Raw genomic sequence first — 24,827 nt, forward strand, 5'->3', positions numbered from 1 at the left:
TGCTTTGACCAAACAATATGAGCAAAGTGTTTACGGATTCTGCTAGTAGAGCTGCATCGAGAAATAATAGCCGATTTTGCATAGTGTGTACCATTTTTGAATGAGAGCCGCGCGGGAATGGCCGAGAGGTCTGGGCGCTGCAGTCATGGACTGTGCGGCTGATCCCGGTGGAGGTTCGACTCCTCCCTCGGGCATGGGTGTGTGTGTTTGTCTTTAGGATAATTTAGGTTAAGTAGTGTGTAAGCTTAGGGACTGATGACCTTAGCAGTTAAGTTCCATGAGATTAAAAAAAAAAATTGAGTGAGAGGTCGGAATATGGGATTCAACTAAGAGAAACTGTTTTTTTTTTTTTAAATAAATAAAATTAAAAAGACGAAACTAGCTGCAGCATTCTAAAGTTTAAAGGGGTAGATATGTAATTAAGTACATATTTTTACTTGTTTATTTACGTTTAGTATCAAAAATCCAGGAAAAGCTATATCACTCAACCAGAACATTATTTACGAAAAAACAGTGGCAGGTAAAGGAAATTCGACCTTAAATTATTATTGCCCCTAAATTTTCCATATTTTTCAATGTATCATATGTGTTTTGGTGTTTAGTTTTAGAATATTAGGAATTCTTTTTGTGGTGTCACCGCCAGACACCACACTTGCTACGTAGTAGCCTTTCAATCGGCCGCGGTCCGTTAGTATACGTCGGACCCGCGTGTCGCCACTGTCAGTGATTGCAGACCGAGCGCCGCCACACGGCAGGTCTAGAGACTTCCAAGCACTCGCCCCAGTTGTACAGCCGACTTTCCTAGCGATGGTTCACTGACAAATTACGCTCTCATTTGCCGAGACGATAGTTAGCATAGCCTTCAGCTACGCCATTTGCTACGACCTAGCAAGGCGCCATTATCAATTGCTATTTATCTTGTGATGCTTGTACCGTCAGACCGATGTTCACCAATTATGGATTAAAGTTAAGTATTCCAGCAGCTACGTACTTTTCTTGCTAGTATAATTACTTTACCTGTTCCAGACCTCACGCCATCCTGCGTGAACTTAACGTGTGCCTTTTGGCTACCCGTCACAGTGGATTGGCTGTCTTGCCAGTCCACAACACTTTTTGTCAGACATTGTTTTGGGCTAGGTAGCGGTTTCGAGGGTGCATAGGGCGGCCACCTTCGGTGACTGGGGAGAAAGGTTTGAGCGACGCTAAGAGATGGACGTCTTGCCCATCTGGGGGTAGGAGTGGGTTGGTAGCCACGTTCGGGGACAAGTATGTATGTAGCGATGTTCGAAAGTGATCAAGTGGAGCGCAATATAGTGGTTTAGGACAGCAGACAAGAGTGTATTTTGTGAATTTTGAACAGACTGTCGAGTGCCGTGATCTCTACTTACGAATTTTGTAGCGAACTTTTGTAGCATCAGTTGTTATCGGCCGCCCTTACGTAAGAGCCCCTCAGACTGCATTTTAAGTGTTTAATGAATATATTGAAGAAAAATAAACTGATTTTTCAAATTATAAATCAACCAAAGACTGACTCAATATTTTAAATTTCATCGCAGTACCTGCCTACATTGTTTTTTTTATTTATTTTAGCTTAAAAACTGAGTTTACGACAGGTGTGAGGTGTCACCCTATGACGAAACAGCGTAGCCAAAGATTGAGACTAGCCACATCTCTGGGCTATTCAATTAAGTTGTGTGTAACTAATATATATTTTTTCGTGCCATAGCACGTGGGCGCTCGAATCGAACTATTCAGCTACAGTAGTTAGTGCCCAGTGCCGTCGTAGCTCTAAGATTCGTATCTTATACTCGTGGTCCTTACGCTAAATATATATGTTGTCGGAAATATAACTTTTCTGCCGTCAGCTTCAAATGCTGGCTCTCTAAATTTTCTCAATAGCGTTCCTTGGTAAGAATGCAGCCTTCCCTACAGTATGCCCATTTGAGTTCCCAAAGTATCACTGTAACACTTTTCTTGTTCAAACCAACCAGTAACAAAACTGGTAAGCCACCTCTGAATTGCTTCGAAGTCCTTATCCATTTTGTCCTGGTACAGATCCCAAACGCTAGAGCAGTACTCAAGAATAGGTAACACTAGCGTCCTACATGTGGTCTCCTTTACAAATGACCCATACTTCACCAAAATTCAACCATGAAACCCAAGTCAACTCTTCAACTTCCCTGCCACAGTCCTCAGACATCCGTTCCATTTAATATCGCTTTGCTACGTTATGCCCGGATAGTTAAACCGCTTGACTCTATCAAGCAGCACTACTAATGTGGTGTCTGAACATTACCCGTTTCTTGTTGCTACTCATCTGAGTTAATTTACAATTTTGTTCTTTCGGAGCTAACTGCCAGTCCCAACACCAAATACATATTTCGTCTAAGTCATAGTCATAGTCCTCCTACAGTCTTCGATACCTGCCCATACACCACAGTATCACTAGAAAGCAAATGCAGATCTCTGCCCACCCAGCCCGATACATTGTTTATGTAAAGAAAATGTAATAGTGGTTCACACTCTCCTGGGACACTCCTCACGAAATCCTTGTCTCCGTTGAATACTCGCCATCGAGCAGGATATTTTGGGTTCTATTATTCAAAAAGTCTTTGAGTCACTCGCATTTGGGGAACCTATTCCATATTGTCGAACCATCCTCAACAATCGGCAACACTGCACCATTTCAAATACTTTCTGGAAAACTATAAATATGGAATCTGCCTGTTTCCATTCATCCATAGTTCGCAGTTTATCGTGTGAGAAAAGGGCATTCTCAGTTTCGCAAGAGCGATGCTTTCTAAAACCATGGTGATTCGTGTCGACAAGATTTGTTATATTCGAACTAAGAAGATGATTAAGGATTCTGCTGGATGTCCACTACTATTCTGTCTACCAGTTACCCACACCTGTCTCCTAAACCTTCTACGCATTTCTCCACGCCCACTGGAATACTCGAATCCATCCTGACAAGCAAGAACTGCTCATGTTTAACTCTGGTTCCCCTCAGATATTCCTGGTCCATTACACAACGCTCATCCACAGTAATTCTCCTATGCCTTGCCTCTTTTTATCACACGCGTCGCGTATTTCATTGGTTCCACCCTTAGAGCACGAAACCTTGCGACAATCCGTCATTAGCAGCAATCTTCCCCAACCAGAAGATCTTTCCCCTGAGTTCCCCTGTGTAGCATCAATTACTGCTTGATGTCTGTCAAAGAAATACAACCCCTAGATTGGCATTGCCTGTCTTCCAAACTGAGCAAAACTGCGGTACACTCTCAGTAATATTTAGCTGCAATGCTAACGATGAACGTCGCCAAACTCCGCGATGTCCCCTTATTTCCCACCCCACGTCATCTGTAAGACGAAGGGTTCTACTCATGAGATCGACACTCATCACAGACATATAATCCCCTGTGTCTAAAAACAACTTACATTGATAAGACAGAACATTACAGTCTCTGTCCACCGTGGAGCAGAAACGAACGGGCGATCCCACTAGCGATGATATGGGCAGCACATGGGTAAACCCATTAAGATGATCGACATCTACAAAGCACTCCGTCGTCAGGCCACGAGTGGCCTACCGGGACCATCCGACCGCCGTGTCATCCTCCTGGGAGGATGCAGATAGGAGGGGCGTGGGGTAAGCACACCGCACTCCCGGTCGTTATGATGGTATTCTTGATCGAAGCCGCTACGAATCGGTCAAGTAGCTCCTCAAGTGACATCACGAGGCTGCGTGCACCCCGAAAAATGACAACAGCACATGGCGGCCTGAATGGTCACCCATCCAAGAGCCGACCACGCCCGACAGCGCTTCGGTGATCCCACGCGAACCGGTGTAACCACATCGGCAAGGCCGTTGCCCGGCTTCGACAAAGAGCAGATTTTTATAATGCAGAGCCTGTTAACGAGTATCTCGAAAACGGCGAAGCTACTGACATGAGCGTCTACGGAATGAGGTAGAAGAACAGTGAGACTATAATTAGGCGCTAAATTGTTGGACGTCCACGACTCTTTACAGAATGTAGGGTTCCGAGGCTTGTCTGCTCTGTATAGTCAGATACTTGGTGATCTGTGCCATCTCTGCCGAAAGTGCACAATGCCGGTGCACGCACAAGTTTATCGGAGCACACCGTTCATCGTACATCGTTGAACACGGAGCTCGGCAGCAGACCACACCTACATGTTCACATGTTGACCCAACGACATCGCCAGTTCCGCTTGCAATGGGCACTGTACCATATGTATTCGACCGTTGGTCAATGGAAACGTATCGGCTCTTCGGGTGGAATAACATTTTTGCCACGCTAGGTCGATGATCTTCTACCATCGAGATGAAAAACGGTTTGAAACGTGCAGCACGCCACGGACGCAGGCTGGTAGGAGCAGTAAATGGGAGACACTGTGCAGCGCTTGTACAGGGTGTTTCAAAAATGACCGGTATATTTGAAACGGCAATAAAAACTAAACGAGCAGCGATAGAAATACACCGTTTGTTGCAATATGCTTGGGACAACAGTACATTTTCAGGCAGACAAACTTTCGAAATTACAGTAGTTACAATTTTCAACAACAGATGGCGCTGCGGTCTGGGAAACTCTATAGTACGATATTTTCCACATATCCACCATGCGTAGCAATAATACGGCGTAGTCTCTGAATGAAATTACCCGAAACCTTGACAACGTGTCTGGCGGAATGGCTTCACATGCAGATGAGATGTACTGCTTCAGCTGTTCAATTGTTTCTGGATTCTGGCGGTACACCTGGTCTTTCAAGTGTCCCCACAGAAAGAAGTCACAGGGGTTCATGTCTGGCGAATAGGGAGGCCAATCCACGCCGCCTCCTGTATGTTTCGGATAGCCCAAAGCAAACACACGAGCATCGAAATATTCATTCAGGAAATTAAAGACGTCGGCCGTGCGATGTGGCCGGGCACCATCTTGCATAAACCACGAGGTGTTCGCAGTGTCGTCTAAGGCAGTTTGTACCGCCACAAATTCACGAAGAATGTCCAGATAGCGTGATGCAGTAATCGTTTCGGATCTGAAAAATGGGCCAATGATTCCTTTGGAAGAAATGGCGGCCCAGACCAGTACTTTTTGAGGATGCAGGGACGATGGGACTGCAACGTGGGGCTTTTCGGTTCCCCATATGCGCCAGTTCTGTTTATTGACGAAGCCGTCCAGGTAAAAATAAGCTTCGTCAGTAAACCAAATGCTGCCCACATGCATATCGCCGTCATCAATCCTGTGCACTATATCGTTAGCGAATGTCTCTCGTGCAGCAATGGTAGCGGCGCTGAGGGGTTGCCGCGTTTGAATTTTGTATGGATAGAGGTGTAAACTCTGGCGCATGAGACGATACGTGGACGTTGGCGTCATTTGGACCGCAGCTGCAACACGGCGAACGGAAACCCGAGGCCGCTGTTGGATCACCTGCTGCACTAGCTGGCGTTGCCCTCTGTGGTGGCCGTACGCTGTCGCCCTACCTTTCCAGCACGTTCATCCGTCACGTTCCCAGTCCGTTGAAATGTTTCAAACAGATCCTTTATTGTATCGCTTTTCGGTCCTTTGGTTACATTAAACCTCCGTTGAAAACTTCGTCTTGTTGCAACAACACTGTGTTCTAGGCGGTGGAATTCCAACACCAGACAAATCCTCTGTTCTAAGGAATAAACCATGTTGTCTACAGCACACTTGCACGTTGTGAACAGCACACGCTTACAGCAGAAAGACAACGTACAGAATGGCGCACCCACAGACTGCGTTGTCTTCTATATCTTTCACATCACTTGCAGCGCCATCTGTTGTTGAAAATTGTAGCTACTGTAATTTCGAAAGTATGTCTGCCTGAAAATGTACTGTTGTCCCAAGCATATTGCAACAAACGGTGTATTTCTATCGCTGCTCGTTTAGTTTTTATTGCCGTTTCAAATATGCCGGTCATTTTTGAAACACCCTGTATATGGAACCTACGGTAGTAAAGGAAGACACGCTGACAGCTGTGAACCGTCTGCATTCGAGGATGTTTGATTTCTTCCCTGACGGCGATGTCACCTCTCAGCGTCATAATTGTCCGTGCCTCGGAGCCAGAACTGTGTTATAGTGGTTTGAGGAGCATTCTAGCGAACTCGCGGTGATGTGTCGGCGACTAAATTCGCCTGATGGAGATCCTATGGGACCCACCCAGGTCGCTATCGGGAGTCATCACCGCATACGCAAATCAGAGGCCCGTTATTTACGATATTTACATTACCTGTGCGTAGACATTTAATGCCACAAACCTACCAGCAAAGTGTGGGACCCCTGACATGCTGTATCAGTGACGTATTTCGTTGCAAAGACGGACAAACAAGCCATTAGGCAGATGATCATAATGTTTTGGCACATCGGTGTATGTTGTTTACGATTTACCACTCGAACCAAGAAGGACGTCAGCGCTAAATACCTGCGTACCTCCTCATAGCAATGAAATATAATGGGACCGCCATCCAGCGGATCTTGATTCGCTGTTGATGTTTAACGACCATCTTTTACGTCATTGCTCGTTCTCCTTTTTATCCCTAAAGCCACTCGTCACCTACTGCATTGTGGCTGGTGACACTGCTAGTGGCCCATATGCACGTATCAGAAACATTTTATGTAGGTGCAGAATAAGCATAGTCATCCCTTACTCCCATCACAATGTCTGCCAAGCTTCTAACTCCGTGGCCACCTTGACGACGGCGGTCAGGTCCTTTGGGTTTCTGCAAACACTCTCGTAGGCAAGATGAGTGGAGGCCCCCTTTGAAAAGCATACAGTGATCTATGCTCCGTTTTCTAAAGAATAATCTTTTTGCCTCCGTCTTTTCTGTCAGCTTAGAGCTCTGATCATTTATTTGAGACACTTAGCTTATACCTTATACAAAGCCGTTTCCCATAACGCTGCAGAGCTCTTCCTTCAGGTAGTAAAATGCACATGCATTCTTCAAATCCTCGTGACACGTCACATATGTCTACGCCTCACTTCCTGAGCATATGGTGGTTGTCTTCTGTAGCGCTTAGTTGCTCCAGATACCCAGACTTAGGGCTCCTTCTAGGTCAGATGCGAATGCTAACACATTCTCCACCGTCTTGCCCGAAAAAGGGAGACAGCAGGCCCAGTGAGACTGGATGAAACTATTCCTTCCATCGCTACTGCTAATTCCCTGTAGACCCACGTGTTTCCAGCCCTCAGCCCTTGCTGTACCAAAGCTTGAAACGCCAATGGCAAGGAAACTCTTCACATATTTGATTCTGCCATTGTGAAATCTCTACTTACCAAAGCTTAAAACATACATTAATTGAAATATACAATAGTACTACAGGCACACGAAAATAGCAACAGACCCTTCTCAGTCTTTGTGCCGGTCATTATCCACTTTGAGTCTGTGTACTGCTCAGAGCAATGACCATACGCTGACAGATACTACACTTAACAGGCGCTGACCACGCACATGACGCGATATGGTGCAACATACTGCGCGGAGTACAACTCAATGGCCCCTTGCTGGCATAGTCTTCCCTAGTACGCCCTCTAAACTGAGCTAGATTGGCAGTCCCTTCAATTCTCATAAACAGCATCTTTGTATACTGTCGCAATCCGTTTTCCCAACCATTCCTGTGCATATGAAGAGGGGAGGGGAACAATGTATCGTCAAAGCTATCAGCTGGAGCTGATGAAGTCACTCACGATCCAGCACTTCATGGCAGTCAATAATCCTGATACCAAAAGTGTCAGAAATCACTTCTTCTCCTCGGATAGCCGCTGTCGGCGTTGTAGTGACCGCTTCTGTCACTAAAATACAGGGTGAATCACTAACTATTGGTATCTAGGATAACTCCGAAAGTATCACAGGAGCTGAAAAGTTTGTGGGACAAAAGTTGCATGGGACAACGTGGGGCATAATATGACGTTGGTGTTTTGTTGCTAGGTAGGGTTGCGTCTGATATATGAAGGTCAACTTTGTTTTTTCGAATGGGATGCTATACTTTGGTACTTTCTTTCTGATAACCGCTATTGAGACGAATGCAATGAGGTGTAACAGTAAGGTCATTGAAGGTCAGAAAGGCGGCATTAACGTACATTTACAGAAAGTGTTCGAAGTAATGACAATCGGTCTCAGTGCAGTGCTGGAATCTTCTCATGACGGATTGAGTGGTATTCCTTATCACATCGGCACTTATCGAAACACGTATTCTGACAATTCTCTCGCACATATCTTCAGGTGTAGTTGGAGCGTCTTTATAAACAATGTCTTTTACGAATCCCAACAAGAAAAATCCAGAGGCGTCAAGTCTGGCGAACAGACCTGCCACGACACATTCCTCCGCGTCCAATCCAACGATTTGGGAATCGTCTCTGCAACCCATTGCCAGCCATCAGCGAAAAGTGCGCCGGACACCCATCGTGTTGATACCACATTCTGTTCCTTGTTCCTAAACGTATTGCTTCCATTAACAGACCTAATGTCTCTTTCAGAAATGTGGTGTAGTTCGATGAAATGGGGGCCAACAGTACTGTCCTCCAGAATCGCACACCATACATTCACCGACCACGGTTTTTGGTGTGCACCTTGCCGCAGCGAACATGGATTTCCACTTGCCCAATAATGCTTGTTATGCAAATTAACATTTCCATGGTTCGTGAATGTAGCCTCCTCAGTAAATAAATTCAAATTAATATATTGTCATCCCTCTGAATCTGATACTGAGCCCCTCGGCAGAATTCAATTAGACGCATACAATCCGTACCAGTTAATTCTTGGTGGAGACTGATATGGTAAGGATGATATTTATGGCGATGCAGAACACAAACAACACTTTTCTGGCCAGATTTCCTTGCGATTTGACGCGAACTACCACAAGTATCTCGAACCACAGTGGCAAGAGAACCAGTTTTCGTTTTCCCGTTAGTAACTTCCCTCTGCCAGATTTGTTTCCGATGCGTCAAAGATCCAGTTGATCTCAATTTATCAAACACGTATTTAAATGTACTACGTGTAGGGTACGTTCAGTATACCTTTCAGCTCAGGAAGCTCTAGCTCTGACTGAATCTTGATGGCATTCTCCGTAAATGAGATCCACATCGTTCTTCGAAGGAATACATCATTCACATTCGCTTGATCCGATGATACTAGTCTTACCGTTCCTGTTAGTGTTGTATAGCGAAACAGTCGAATGGTGTTTACATCTCAAAAATGACTCTGAGCACTATGGGACTTAACATCTGAGGTCATCAGTCCCCTAGAACTTAGAGCTACTTAAACCTAACTAACCTAAGGACATCCCACACAGCCATGCCAGAGGCAGAATTCGAACCTGAGACCGTAGCGGTCTCGCGGTTCCGGAATGAAGCACCTAGAACCGCTCTGCCACACCCTCCGGCGTGTTTACATGTCAATGGCACGTTAGATGGATACGCCATTTTCGGCGAATATTTACTATTTGCACGGTATACGGGAGAGAATTGTCACAGAATGTGCTTCGATAAGAGCCGAAGCGATAAAGAATAGCACTCAATCCATGATAAGAAATTGCAGCACTGAATTGATACAAATGGTCGTCACTTCGAACACCATCTGTAAATCGACGTTCTTGCCATGTTATTGACCTTTGTCGATCTTCAAAGACCTTACTGTTACACATCATTAGATTCGCCTCGATAGCCGCTATCAGAAAATAAGTATCAAAATATAGCATCCGATTTAAAAAGCAAAGTTTACCTTCATATCTCTGACGCGAGTCCACTTAACCAACAAGAAACGAACATTATATTATGGGCCCCGTTGTCCCATGGAACATTTGTCCCACAAACGCTTCAGCTACTATCATACTTTCGTTCTAGGAGGCGATAGTTAGTGACTTACCCTGTATGAATGTCAGGGTTTACTACCTCTATGGTGGAAGGTGAAACTGGGTGAAATATGCCAGGATGCAATGCAGTTCATCTCCCAGGTCGTGATAACTGCTGCAGTGTCAACTGTTAGACGGTGACCTGCCATGGAAACATGTACAGGTGAATAAGTATTTTATTCCTTACCACTCAGTTGTGGAATCGGAGCTGTAATCAGTGGGTCCCATAATCTAGTTCACCTTAGTCAGCAAAGAATCAGCAACAGACTACCAGGAGGACGATATGTAGCATGTAAACGAGCACGATAGTGCTTGTCCTCAAGGTGCTTCTCTCAGCAGAGCTGTAAGAGCACTGCCACAAGGCTACGGAGGACCGTGGAGAACGGTAACGGCTGATGGCCTCCTACTGCAGTTCAACGGGAACTGCACTGGGATAGGCAAGATAAAACCGCAGCCTCCAGCATGGCTGATGACGGTGACATGTCCCATCACTGGATAAAATGGAATTGAGGGTATGGCATTGTTGGTCGGGAGGCCCCATGAGGGGGATGGTTCAATTGGCTCTGAGCACTATGGGACTTAACGTCTCAGGTCATCAGTCCCCTTGACTTAGAACTACTTAAACCTAGATATACTCCCATCAGAAGTCAAGTGTGCTCTACATACCATGAAGAAGGGAACAGTGCCGGGTGATGATGAGCTCAGCGTTGACATCCTCAAACTGGCAGGCGAGGTAACAATAAATCACTAGGCAAAAGTATTTACTGCCTTCCTGCACTACGCTTCAATCCCATTATCGTGGAACAAGGCTATGATTATATTGATACACAAGAAAGGAAGTATTCACAATATTAAAAACTACCGTCCTATCAGCTTGCTCTCAATTTTGTACAAAATTTTCACAAAGATCTTGTGAAACCGAATTAGTTCCACCCCAGACTTAGCCCAACCTATAGAACAAGCAGGATTCCGAAGCAATTTTAGCACTATTGACCACATTCTGACCGTTAGTGAAGTGATAAGCAGAGCGAATGAATACCAACTGCCTCTCTGCATTGCCTTTGTTGACTTTGAAATGCATTTGACTCCGTTACCCATGTAGCTGTCCTCCAAGCTTTGAGGGAGCAAGGAGTTGGAGCAGCATACATTGAAGTGCTCAGGAAAAACTACGAGAATTCTTCAGCTTATGTTAACATCGGCGAATCAACTCAAGAATTCCGCATCATGAGGGGTGTCAAGCAAGGCGATCCCATCTCCCCAAAACTGTTCTCTGCTGTATTGGAAATGGCTATGTCAAAGTTGAGGTGGGAAGGTAAGGGAATTAGAATTAATGGAAGAAGGCTTACCAAATTGAGATTTGCTGATGATATTGCCTTACTGGCCAAAGATTTCGCAGAGCTCCAAAACTTAGTTACAGATCTTGCATCGGAATGTCAGCTGGTTGGCTTGAACATGAAACTTTCCAAAACAAAAGTAATGTCCAACAAATGGGTCCCAGCTGGAGATGTGAAGGTCAAGGACAGTCTGCTAGAAGAGGTCAGTGAATATGTCTACCTAGGCCAGATTATAAATAAGAAGGGAGACATAAGGCCAGAAATCTATCGACGCATCAAGCTTGGCTGGCAAGCATTTGGGAAGAATTCGAAAGTGTTCAGATCAAAAATGCCAGTAAATTTGAAGAAAGCAGTATTTGATCAATGCATTCTTCCTGTGATGACGTATGGCTGCGAGACATGGACACTGAACTCATTTACAAAAGGGAAACTTAGGACAGCACAGAGAGCCATGGAGAGATCAATGCTGGGCTATACAAGAAAGGACAGGAAAAGGGCAGATGACATCCGGTCTGTGACGAAGGTTAATGACATCTTAGAGACAGTAGGTTCCTTGAAATGGCAGTGGGCTGGCCACGTCGCAAGAAGAAAAGACAACTGATGGACGAAGCTAGTACTGGAGTGGAGTCCGAGGGAGCACCGGAGGCCTAGAGGAAGACCACCAGACAGATGGGACAACAAGAAGATCGCTGGTAACACCTGGCAGAGAAGACTGCTGAAAGCCTACCTGAATCCACGACTCGAAGAGGCCACATCATTTAATGATTGAATTGGCTGATGATGATGACACACAACCATGCCCGAGGCAGGATTCGAAGCTGCGAACGTAGCAGCAACGTGGTTCCCGACAGAAGCACCTAGAACCGCTAGGCCGAAACGGCCGGCTCATGAAGGGGAGTTCGGCCGCCTATTGCCTTTTTAATTGACGCCACTTCGGCTACTTGCGGGTCAATTATGATGAAAATGATGATGAAGAACACACAACACCCAGTCCCCTGCCGGTAATCGAACTCGGACCCGGTAGGCGGTGGACGGAGGTGGACCCCATCACTGGATGACCAACAGCAACAGCGTATACGTGAGCAAAGCGCCGAACAGCGGTAGTTTGGCCACCTACCCAGAGATGTCTAGGCAAGTAGATGGTCCAGCCTCGAACCCACCGCTCACCAGAATGCTGATATCAGTAGATGGTAGTCGCTCAATGGGTAACCCAAAGGCACCAAGTCGGAAGCATTGAAACAGCAGAAGCAACGGTGTGCAGCTATTGGCTATAAATTCTGATGGTGGCAGTTTGCTGGTTCGTTTTGAACTGCAATCCGATGTGGATCTCTTCCCGTCTAAACAAGAAAAGTAGGCTGGTGATATTCAATAGCGGTACATCTTGGCCCCCACATCGGATAGCATGCTGATGCTGTCAGGCACAATCATGACACCATTTGCCCAGGCTTTTCCATCTTGTCAGCTCCTCCACACGCTTTGTCAGCAGTGTAATGTACGGCAATGTCGCCTTTCAGTAACTCTGGGAGGAGTCTTCTGGCATGTCAGTATATTAAATACTTCCTCTTGTGAACTGAATAAGTATTTTTTTAACATAACACCCAGTTACCGAGCTGACTTGCCATACCATCCTTATGTCGCCGTTCTTCTGAATATACTCAGGAACTATAGGCTTCGCTAGGTGAAAGCGTGAAGGAAGCTGGTTTATAAAATACGGAAATCATCATACAGGGCAAAATAGTAATGGCGTTTAATATTTGTTCAAAGAAAGCCTCTACTCGTAAAGTAGATGCTCATTGTTAATATAACATGAATGAGTGCACCTCTGGGAAATATTTATGACGATGTAATTAATAATAATATTTGACAACTGTAACGAATTCATGGATTCTATTGGCTTCACAGATTTTATCACCTAGTATGTTGTAAGTGTTTTATGAACCAGATCATGGTCTTTGTGACGGAACTAGTTGCTCAAGAAAGTAAGTTTGTTAAGTTTGTTTTTTCAGATGGAAGGAAAGGGGACAAAGGTCACTAAACTAGAAACTTTAGAAATTATAAAGGGATATATACATTCCCGAATGTACTATTGAATGAGTAGACACAGCTTATGTATCCCTTTTTTATATTGAAGCTTCTGCATAGAGGCTTTATTTGTAAATAGACAATCGCATAAATAGTCATTATGGAGCAGGTAGCTCCACTCATGTATGTTTTTCCATACAGTAAAACTGTGCCAATGATTGAGATAATTGCTGTACAATACGGACGTAAATGTGACAAAAAAAGAAAAGGCAGAAGTAGCGTTTACAGTTTTAGTCTAAAATTGGTGGGTTAAGAAGTCGACACGCATTTATCTTTGCTTTGATGCCACCCTTGAAAGACATCTGTACTGGAAAATGAACTTACAATCCGAAACTTAGGTCGTAAAATAGTAAACGTTTTCTGAAACAACGAAGCAAGACAGTAAAAATGAGTTTCGTTCACTTAAACAAATTAAATTACCAGGAACAATGGTGCTGGTGGTAATCTGATCATCAGCACCTTACTGAACTTCCTGAAGTAAAATATGTGGTTTTTATTTGTAATGCTTTCATTAATTCTTGCAGAGCTTGTTAGATAAGTTTTAAATATTTTTATAAATATCAACCTAATAAAAACCGTCTGTATCGGTGTTTTTTGCTTGTCTTTCTGAACTTGTGTGTGTATGTGCAATAAATTAAGACACAAAAAATTAATTGGAAACTAGCACTGTGAACATTAAAAATAAGCACTTTTAAACTGATACACAAAGTAAATGAAAGAAAAGCAAAAGAATAGATCGGTAGTCGTAAGTTTAGGGATGCATTGATCCCGTGGTTACCTCCAGTGTTCTACGTTCCAGGTTATTCTCGAACGGAGCGAGAGTTAATTTAGCGACTGTCGAGCTGTAGAGCTTACATAGTTCAGGATCCCTAGTGCGAGGACATCCTGGCAGCTCGTACGTTGCAGGCAGGAGGGAAGCTGCTGAGTTACATTCCGCGAGTGTCTCGCGATCGCCGTTATTAACAGCATTAGACCACAGGGCCACTATCGTGCAGTGCAGTAGTTAGCTGGCCTGTGCGCGGTTTTTACACTGAGCTGAACTGGTGGGTTGAGCTTCAGACTTATGGTTCTGGCTATAGTGTTGAACTTCGTAATCCGAGTACGCACTGCGAAAAGCTATACTGAGCAAACGCCCAGTTTCTCTCAGACAGGGTTACTGTTGCACTGCACGTTCAAATGGTTCAAATGGCTCTGAGCACTATGGGACTTAACTGCTCAGGTCATCAGTCACCTAGAACTTAGAACTACTTAAACATAACTAATCTAAGGACATCACACACATCCACGCCCGAGGCAGGATTCGAACCTGTGACCGTAGTGGTCGCGCGGTTCGAGACTGTAGCGCCTAGAACCGCTCGGCCACTCCGGCCGGCACTGCACGTGTAACTAACGTTAGAGAAGTGTAAGTGTGCCTCAGCGAAGAAAAAAAAACACTAAGGTAGTAAAAACTTTCAATCTCTCCAAAGGAATGAATGTATGCATGTGCACCTAAGAATTTTTAAAAACGCATTTTGGTATAAAATAACTGGTACCTTCGGATATCAGCATGGAGTGTATGTGGCTGCAGAAATATATGCCACAACAAGAACGAGCCTCGGTCGTGAAGTTACAAGAAACATCGAAACAATTAAATAATTATGATTAAAAAAATATAGTCGGGTTTTGCCACCGATTTTTTATTATTATTTTGTAATGAGAGGTGTTTCATCTAAGCGTACTTGGAGTCAATTGTGGTCTAGAAAGAAATAAACTAGATAACTGTTTAAGTCCGAAATACTTTGTTCCGACTAATGTAATGTTTACTGGAAGCATATTTTCGCTATACATTTATATTCACAATTTGCGATCAACAGTATTGTGACTTAGCAGTTTTGTGACTTCAATGCGCACAACAAAAGAATAGGAGCTGTAAGAGAAAGTGTTCAATCACAGTCCCGTATTTATAAACGTGCTGTCAGGAAACGCTACATACCTCACAAAAGATATTTATATATAGTCAGTTCTGCCCATTTTTCCTTTCTTGACAGCTGAAGATGCGTAAAGACTTAGATGAAAACTGTTCTATTGAAACAATAGTAAACATTTTGTGGCGTAGGACAGAAAATAGGTATTGCTGCCTGTACTGTAAACATACTTGCAATAGTAACTTGCGAACAACAGGTAAGCCCCTCACAGCAACTAACTATACACCGTGTTTCCGTAAGAGCACGCAAAAATTTAGTGGGACGTAGACGATGCTCCACTAACAATTTGAGGTAGGGACCTGGGGTTGGAGAAGTAAGCTTAAGGAGACAATAGGAATAAAATCATATCAATGTGTACTTTTTTATTTACATTAGCTACACTTAACTGCAATTACCATCACCGACTCAATGATCGTATCATTTATGCTGTATCTTACAGAGTGTGCTTGAACTGATGGCCACCAACCTCAAGCATGACAACGGCTAACAAGATTCTGGCGCACCGTAACAAATATCGCTGGTGGTTTTGAATCACATCACAGGCAGCTACAATTCTGGCAACTAATTCCATCTCCGTATCCACTGAGGTCTCATACACAAGTGACTTTAGATATCCCCATACGAAATAATGAAGGGGATTCAGGTCAGGTGATTTCGCAAGCCTTGGAATACGGCCTCCCCTTCAAATACAGCGGCCAGGAAATACAGCTCTGAGATGGTTGCCGACATCCACACTAAAGTGAGGCGGTGCACCGTCATGTTGTATCCACATCCTCTCACGAACAGCCAAGGGTACGTTATCCCACATCTGACGTGGAACTCTGCTCTTTGCATGAACCTCAAAAACAGGTGGACATTCAGACGGCCAGGCAGAATATATGGCCCAATGAGGTTATCGCCTACAATGCTGGCCCAGATATTCACAGCGAAACGTACATGATGGTGTGACTCTACTACTGCGTGAGGGTTTTCTTCATCCCAAACATCGCTAATCCTGCTATTCTAAATAACCTCATCATCAAATAAGACCTCATCAGTAAACAGGCACGGTTTGGAGGAAAAGTGGTCGATCAATCCGTCATTGAAGCAACCAGTGAAACAATGCGACCATTGTTGCAAAGTCAGTCACAAGAATTGTGTTCCAGCGTAACGACAAGCGCCAGCACGAAGATCAAGAACGATAACAAAAGAGGGCTGTGAGACGACGTCAGCCAATAGCTGACTAGGAAGTCACGACGACAGGAACGGCATCTACACTCGTATGCTCGACCGCATTAGCAGACCCATAGTAGGAGACGCGCACAAGAAGAGCCGCGATTTGTGATCCGTATGAACTTCAGCGATTAAGTTGCATGACATTGTATTAAGCGAACGGCATTAATTATTTACATGTCACCAACTGCTTGCTACACTAAATTAAATAATGTCAACCTACTTTCTTGTAATAAAACTATTAATATGATTTGCTCATCTTAGCCACCCTATATTACGCGAGTGGGCAGGAGACCACACACCCCATGAAATCGTTGTCGGTGATAGGCGTGTGATCGTTGTTCGTGGATTACGCGCCACACCCTAGTATGTACAATTTCTCCTTTCGAATGAACCAGTCTCCCGCATTCGTCGATCGAGAGGAATAAAGATTCGTCGTGACTAATGAAAAAAATGGTTCAAATGGCTCTGAGCACTATGGGACTTAACATCTATGGTCATCAGTCTCCTAGAACTTAGAACTACTTAAACCTACCTAACCTAAGGATATCACACACTTCCATGCCCGAGACAGGATTCGAACCTGCGACCGTAGCGGCCGCGAGGATCCAGACTGAAGCGCCTAGAACCGCTCGGCCACACCGGCCGGCGTGACTAATGATACCTGTTAGGAAACCGATCGCTGCACAACCTTTCAGCAGCGAAGATATTGCAGCGTACATCCCCATACACAAGGTATATGTTAGTGAGTTCAGCGAAAGTACCGCTACTACCCCATCTTACTGTACTGTACGTCTCTGAACAATGAATGCGTCTGTCTATGATTCATAGGACATTCTGTCATGGGAGAATGTAAGTACGATACAACAGAGCCTTCTTATGGACAAGTAAAGTAAACAATTCCTGCATTATGACTTCGTAGTAATCAGGTTCGTCCTCTTTGTTTCGTTGCAGTAAATAAAGAATGTATGTCTAAATAAGCTGCACAGTACGTGTAAACTTGTACGCATGTTAGCTGTAAATAAACTGGAAACAGTAGTGCTAGACAAAGCGGTAGACAGATTTACTTCCAAGTCTCCTTAAACTAGCTTGCCGACTCCAGGTTCCCCACCTCAAATTGTTCAATGGAGCATTCTGTGTGTCCTGTAACATTTTTCACTCCCTTATGGAAACGTTTGTAGAAGCGAGGACCCATGTTTATGACGTCATATCTCCTGCGCTGAGTGTATTTCAGCGATGTAATTTTGTAAGTACATTCAGTGTACATATGGATACTGTCTGCAAAATGTGTTGCGAATAGAGGTACCAATAAAGAAATAATGAACTGAACTGCCATGCCAGATTCTGAAGTCTTACTGCATGGTATGCTAATATGTGGTAAATTATAGCCAGCCGCAGTGGCCGAGCGGTTCTAGGCCCTTTAGTCCGGAACCGCACTGTTGCTACGGTCGCAGGTTCGAATCCTGCCTCGGGCATGGATGTGTGTGATGTCCTTAGGTTAGTTAGGTTTTAGTAGTTCTAAGTCTGGGAGACTGATGACCTCAGATGTTAAATCCCATAGTGCTTAGAGGAATTTGAACCATTTTTTGCTAAATTATAAACTTTCTTCCATACACTGTCCGAGAAAAACTTTCTAAAAGGATTGAAAGTATGTAAAGTTTGAAAGTATGTGTAAAGATGCTAAGTTATTTCATTCTCAAATACTGGAAGAATATAACCTGGATAACTCACTCGCTCACTCGCTGTGAGTTACGGTTCCTTGAGGAAGGTACACAGTTTCTACCTTAACACTTGACTTATTGCGTTAGACCTTTAACGTAGAACTGTACTTCTTAATTTTGACAGCACTTTAAATTTCTAATTCGCTCTTTGATCAGATTAAATATTGTAAAACAAAGTTTTGTTAACACTGGACGCCGTTAGGTAGGCAACCAGGAACCTTCGACCATGCAACTGTTATATCCATTTAATAACATAGATGACTGCAAACATTAATAATAGAGTGAATTAGTAATTGTATAGTGCTATGTGTAATCGCCTGGCAGGGCAGAGGTCATTTTTGTATGTGTTCTTGAGTAAACATGGAAGCTGAAAGGTAACTTTAGGAATGTAAGGGCACAGTCAAGTTACATGTCCTCTGCATGGCCCCAGTTCTCTTCTTATCGGCTATAAATTGTGCTCAAGTATCTTCACGGTTATGTAAACCTACCTACTATGGATAGTAGTTGCCGTATTGAGTTTGCGTGGTTGCACGCAGCAGCTGTCTCGTCAAAGGTCAAACGATAAAAATAATGTTGGCAACATAGTTAGTAACAGTTAATAGTCATTTGCCAAAAACATATATATGTACAAAACTCAGGTTTAACTTGCGGAAACCGATTACACTGTGCAACAATTAGAATGAAAATGGAATGAAAATAGCCTATTCCTATTAGTTCTAATGTGCTGATCGCGAATATCACAAAAACAATTCAAAATTGGATCTAGTTTTCATTTTACACTGTTTTATTATAGTGAGATAATTATATATTGGTTTCATGGTAGGTTTAAAATCGAATATTATAATGGTTTGTCAAAGTCATAATAACTAGTAAGAATGGATTATATTATAGTCCCTGGTCTTACTTGCGTGGAATATTTTAGACATAAACATTCCGATACCAATTTCAGTGATTTGTTTGTCTCCTTCCTATTCAAATTTAGTGACTTTATTAATGAATGTAATAATTTTTACACACATGTGTACAGATTAACTACCAGTTGTTCAGTTTGACTGCTACTGAAGTGGACAAAAATGGCTCGAGTTTGTGCTAACAGTGTTGACACATTTTGCTATGTTTATGGAGAAGTGACATTTGCTTCACAAAAACAGCAAATAAATCCATTGATTAAGAAATCTTACAGTTGTTATTTTGAGTGCGAATAGGTGATCCAGATAAACCATGGGCTCAACATGTGATCTGCAACCCTTGCGCCGGTAACCACAAGAATTGGAATCATTGGAAAGGACGTTAAATTCACTTTGCAGTGCCCATCATCTGGCGTGAGGCAACTAACCATGTCAGTGAATGCTACTATTGTATGGTCCCCCCTATCAAGAAGGGAACATCTAAGAAGATGAAGGAGACAGTGATATATTCTAACATTCCATCTTCCATATGTCCAGTTCTACAGGGGAAAGGGTTGCCAATACCTGAACCACCGACAGAGTAAGAGATTACTTCTGATGGGGATTCTTAATGTCCTGAACCATGTACATCACAAGATCCACAGTTTCTTCCAAATATAACATCAACTGATGATCCACAACAATTGTCTCAAAATAAGTTAAGTGATTTCATTAAAGATTTGGAGCTCTCCAAAGCTAAGGCTGAGATTTTAGCATCAAGATTGCAGCAGCGAAATTTTCTGGAAAGTGATGTAAATGTTTCATTCTACGGCAGAAGAGAGCAACAATTCACTCTTTTTTCTTTTTTACATGAAAGATAGGCTTGTGGCATGTGTAGACGTAAATGGTCAATGAAGGCCCTCCAAATTAATTACAGTCCTGATGAGTGGAGAGCTCTTATTGATTCGTCAAAGATGAGCTTAAAAGCAGTGCTTTTACATTGGTAATGAGCTTCCTTCTATTCCATTTGGGCACAGTGTGCATGTGAAAGAATCAAATCAAAACATGAAAATTTGAGTAGAAGCCATCAAATATAATGACTGTCAATGGCAGATCTGTGGTGACCTGAAAGTGTTTGTACCGCTATTAGGTAGGCGGTTAGGGTATACAAAATATTGCTGCATTCTCTATGAATGGGATAGCCGAGCTCGTGCATCTCATTACAGTAAGCATGAATGGCCCACCAGAAAATCTCTTTAACCAGGTATAAAGAACGTTAAGGGTGAACCTCTAGTAGACCCTACAAAGATTGTGCTCCCGCCCTTGCACATCAAGTTGGGTCTCATCAGAAACTTTGTCAAGGGAACGAAACAAAGAGGGTGACGCGTTTAAGTACTTAAGGCAAAAAATAAAGGAAGGCATCTTTGTGGGCCCACAGATTCGAGAGCTATTTTGGGCCATACTTTCGATGGAATCATACAAGGTTTTGGGCCATACTTTTGATGGAATCATACAAGGTGATGAGAACCATGCATAGGAATATTTTAAGACAGTCTGTTTACAGTTCTTAGGGAACAAACGAGCAATAAATTACAAGGAGATTGTAGATAACATGTCATCTTATGAAAAACTTGGTTGCAACGTGTCATTGAAAATGCATTTCTTATGTAGTCATCTTGACTTCTTCCCCAAAGATTGTAGTGCAATAAGTGATGAACTTGGGGTGCGACTTCATCAAGATATTGGCATATTTGAGAAGAGGTATGCCAGAATTTGGAGCCCTGCTATTTTAGAAGATTACTGTTGGATGTTACCGACTATGTGTATAAACGTCAAGCCAAGCGAAATCGGTCATCTGAATTTACCTCTGAGCAAAATATATAATTGTATATACTGTACATATGGACATTTAACATTGTAATAGTTTATATACATTTGTGACCAGTTAACTTATATATTTTCCTTCGTGCTTTACGTAGATCTGGGGCAATGTAGACTTACAAATTATTTTGATTCATGTGATATTACCTTAATTTATTCTTAATATTTTACTTCTGTACTTCCAGAATGGCACCGTTATTTATCAGTGCATAACACATTACATAATTCAAATAATAATTCACTTAAAATTTGTTATGCTGAATCTTGGAACATGAACACAAATTTAGTTAATGAGTTATTTATAAAATTGCAGATTTCTTAAAAAAAATAGAGCTAAATATTTACGAAGTAGATGATTTTGTATCACTTTATACTGAAATAAACAAAACTAACTTAAAATTATGCAATTTACACACTTTACTTCAAATTAGTTGTTCAGTGTTAGTGATCGAGTGCAGCTCCGCATCTTCTAACTATGCAAACTATGCAGGCCGGCGGATGTATGACACATAAAATAAATATTCAAATCTTCAAACTCACTATCTGATAAATATTGTTAACTAACCTTAGTGGCTTTTCTTAATTAATTCCATGTAATCAAGAAATATTACATTAATTTCACCGCCCCTTGATGGTGTAGCATCACACTGCTTGGAGGTGCTTTTTTAGAAATATCTTTTTATACGAAAAGTATATAACCTTTCGTGTATCACGAGCCACAAGGCGATGGCTCTGTGGGTCGCAACGTGCCCGTGTTCCGTGGGTTGCCAGCTACTGGTGTAAAGTAGACAATCTTATAACGGAATAATGGCCCAGTTTATACATTACAAAGAAAAATGTTCAGTACTACTATTTATAAACATTTATAAATATCGGAATTACATTTCCACATCATGTCTGCGAAAGTGAAAGTAGCTTTCTCCTTTGCTTCTTGTTTCAGCGGCGAGGTATTCCATTGATCTATAGCAGTTCACCTTCTAGCAGTATCATATTGTACATTTTCCTCTACAGTAAGTTAATCATGGACTTTGATTGTGAGCATGCACGTCATTCACAAGTGAGAACTGAACTGATTCATTAGAGAGGCACAGAAAGAAAACGAATACATCGTGGTATCAGAAATTCTTGAAAGCGAAGGTAACGCCGTTTTGCAGCTCGAATATATGGTCTCCTTTTTCGTTTAAGGGCAGTGAGTGAAACGTCCCCTGGAAACCTGCCAGTCTCTTTCTGCGTCACAGCGCAAACATGACAAGCGTCACAAGCTGTGTGATGTTGACGTTAGAACGACGAGTGTATGTCAGCTGTCACACCTAAAAAGGATCGCTGAACAATTGTCTCATTTTAATCTGTACCTTTGTTCACATTTCATCATGTATAGCCGGCGGTTTTCACAGGGAAACGGTAGGATCTCAGACTACTACGTTCTCAGTTCTTTAATCTCTGCTGTTGTTATTCATTACCTGCTTTTTTATTAATTAATGGTTCATCTTGCCTCAGTGGCCAGCTTGTATACAAAGAGTTTTTATTCTTCTATACTGTCCACGTCTTTACTGGACAACGGCTGTTATTCCAATACACCACCACATTTTAAACTTAAAAATTTTAAAATTAATACGTAGAACCAAAATTTTTTTTTAATATGCGTCACCGGAATAAGTAAGGAGGAATGGCTAGACAATTTCGTTTTCAAAGAATTCGTCCTTTTGACACATCTGATGAAAGAAGCCCGAACCAGACATTTTCAGGTTGAAAATATAATTCAAATATGCAAATGTATATGTTCGATATTCAAATACTGACAATTATAAGAACCAACTGGAAATATTTTGTTGTTGAAACTGTTCTCGCTAACATTTACCTGTTACAAAGTATCTCCAGGAAGACGAAGATATCATCCATTTGTTATTTTCACCAAAATATAGAAAAAAACTGTGCATATATCCTAAGAGGTAAACGTTGTTAATATGTCAACAGTATCGATGATCAAGCAATGTCTTTTGACTTATTTCATCGGTCTGCAATCACATTGTTCAATTTTGCTTTTGTGAAACTAGTGTCTTGTTCAAGAGAAATCTCATGTAAGATTCCGAGAACATTATACCACGTAGATAAAAAAGCATATCATGTAGTATGTAAAATACAGGAATAATATCTCTCGTCAAACTGCAGCGTCATCTGCATCATATTCCAGGGGGGATATAACCACAATCTTGTATTCGGAAAAAAAGAAACAATAGGTTTGAAGTGCAATAAAAATTTGATAGATCAAACTTGAGAACTTTTCTCCGTGTACAGGTGCCTACTGCTCTTTGAATTGACTTTTCTATTACTGACACTGAAAGAACTACGCATATTAAAACCCCATACAGGATCAGGGAAAGAACCAGAACATTGCCAATCACAGACAACACTCCCATCTACGGGTTGGGGCCTGTAACACATTTCCTCTTTTTTTGTTTTGTTTTTCTTTTTTTAATGACCTTCTACCACGCCTTGCAGCATGTCATGTCTCTCTCCAAAAATACCTTTTCTTCTGTAGCAAACCAGTAACGCCACACCCTCACCTCTTTCCGAAATCCGGTTTCTTAAGGAATCGAAAGTTTGATTATTTTGCAGATGAGGCAATACGTTAAATACTAGATTATAAGAGTGTAAACGATTGAATGTGTTTCAAAAATGAAGTAAAAGCTGTACTGAGCTCAATAATATATTTATTTGCTCTGGTAACCTGTTTCAGTCCAAACGTGCCCGTCTTCATACACCATAATGGAAGGCGGTGGAGGTGAACGTAGCAGGTATCGAACGTCAGCTACTAATGTAGACGTTGGTGGAGCCACGACACCTGCTCCGTGACGACAGTTACGTTATATGGCACTAAAATAAACTCCGTTAACGAAAAGGTATATACCATCTACGTGTTCAACTACAGAATCATAAATACTATGAAACGTACAGCCACTTTTCATCACATTCGCATCTTTCATCATCCTCAACTCACTAGGATAGAAATTTGCACAATGTTTTCTGCTAAAGAAGGTACATGAAATATTAAAGCTACTTTTTTACGTTCATGTACAAAACGGCTGAAGTACAAACAAAATTTACCTAAATGGAAACAAGATAATATTTTCACTGACAAACATCAGGTAAAATAATTATTGTGTGTAGAGGTAAAAGATACGTAACTTACGATGAATAAATGTGACTTTGAGAGCCTATAGGATCATAAACAAGAATGGCTCAAATCTACAAGAGTGTTTGCAAGAACACGAAGTAAACTGTTGACGTGAAAGGCCTTAACAATTAATTGGAGAAATAACGTGCATCATTAGTTCTGAAAGTCCATATTTGAAGAAAACAGTATATATGTGAGATTACAGAACAAGATCATGATATTAACGTTACAAATATTGTTATCCACTGACGTAAGAAGTATTGGAGAACGTGGATACTGTACCAATCAAATAAAATGACTATGTGATTTTTGTCCTTGGTACACTACGCTGTAACCAATAATGTTAGATGAATAGAAAGGCAAAAGAGGAATTGTTAGTAATGTGACCGACCAAAGTAGCGAATCAGTATTAATAGGTTACGTTTAAAGCAAAATAATGTACACTAGGTTACACCAAGAACACATAATATTACTGCAATATATATAAACAGGAAGGGTTGATAATACTGCAGAAATTAATTGCAGTAGCAATATGATTACCATAAAGGTAATTAAGTACTGAAAAAGGAAATCGGTAATAGTTCCTACAATAAAACGAATATATATGTAAGACACTGTCGTCGAACGTTAGGTAACACGGTTTAACCAAGATAAAATTGTCACACGCAACACACACATTTCACTTGG

The sequence above is a fragment of the Schistocerca nitens genome, chromosome 1, assembly GCF_023898315.1.
Source record: "Schistocerca nitens isolate TAMUIC-IGC-003100 chromosome 1, iqSchNite1.1, whole genome shotgun sequence".
NCBI classification, from domain to species: domain Eukaryota; kingdom Metazoa; phylum Arthropoda; class Insecta; order Orthoptera; family Acrididae; genus Schistocerca; species Schistocerca nitens.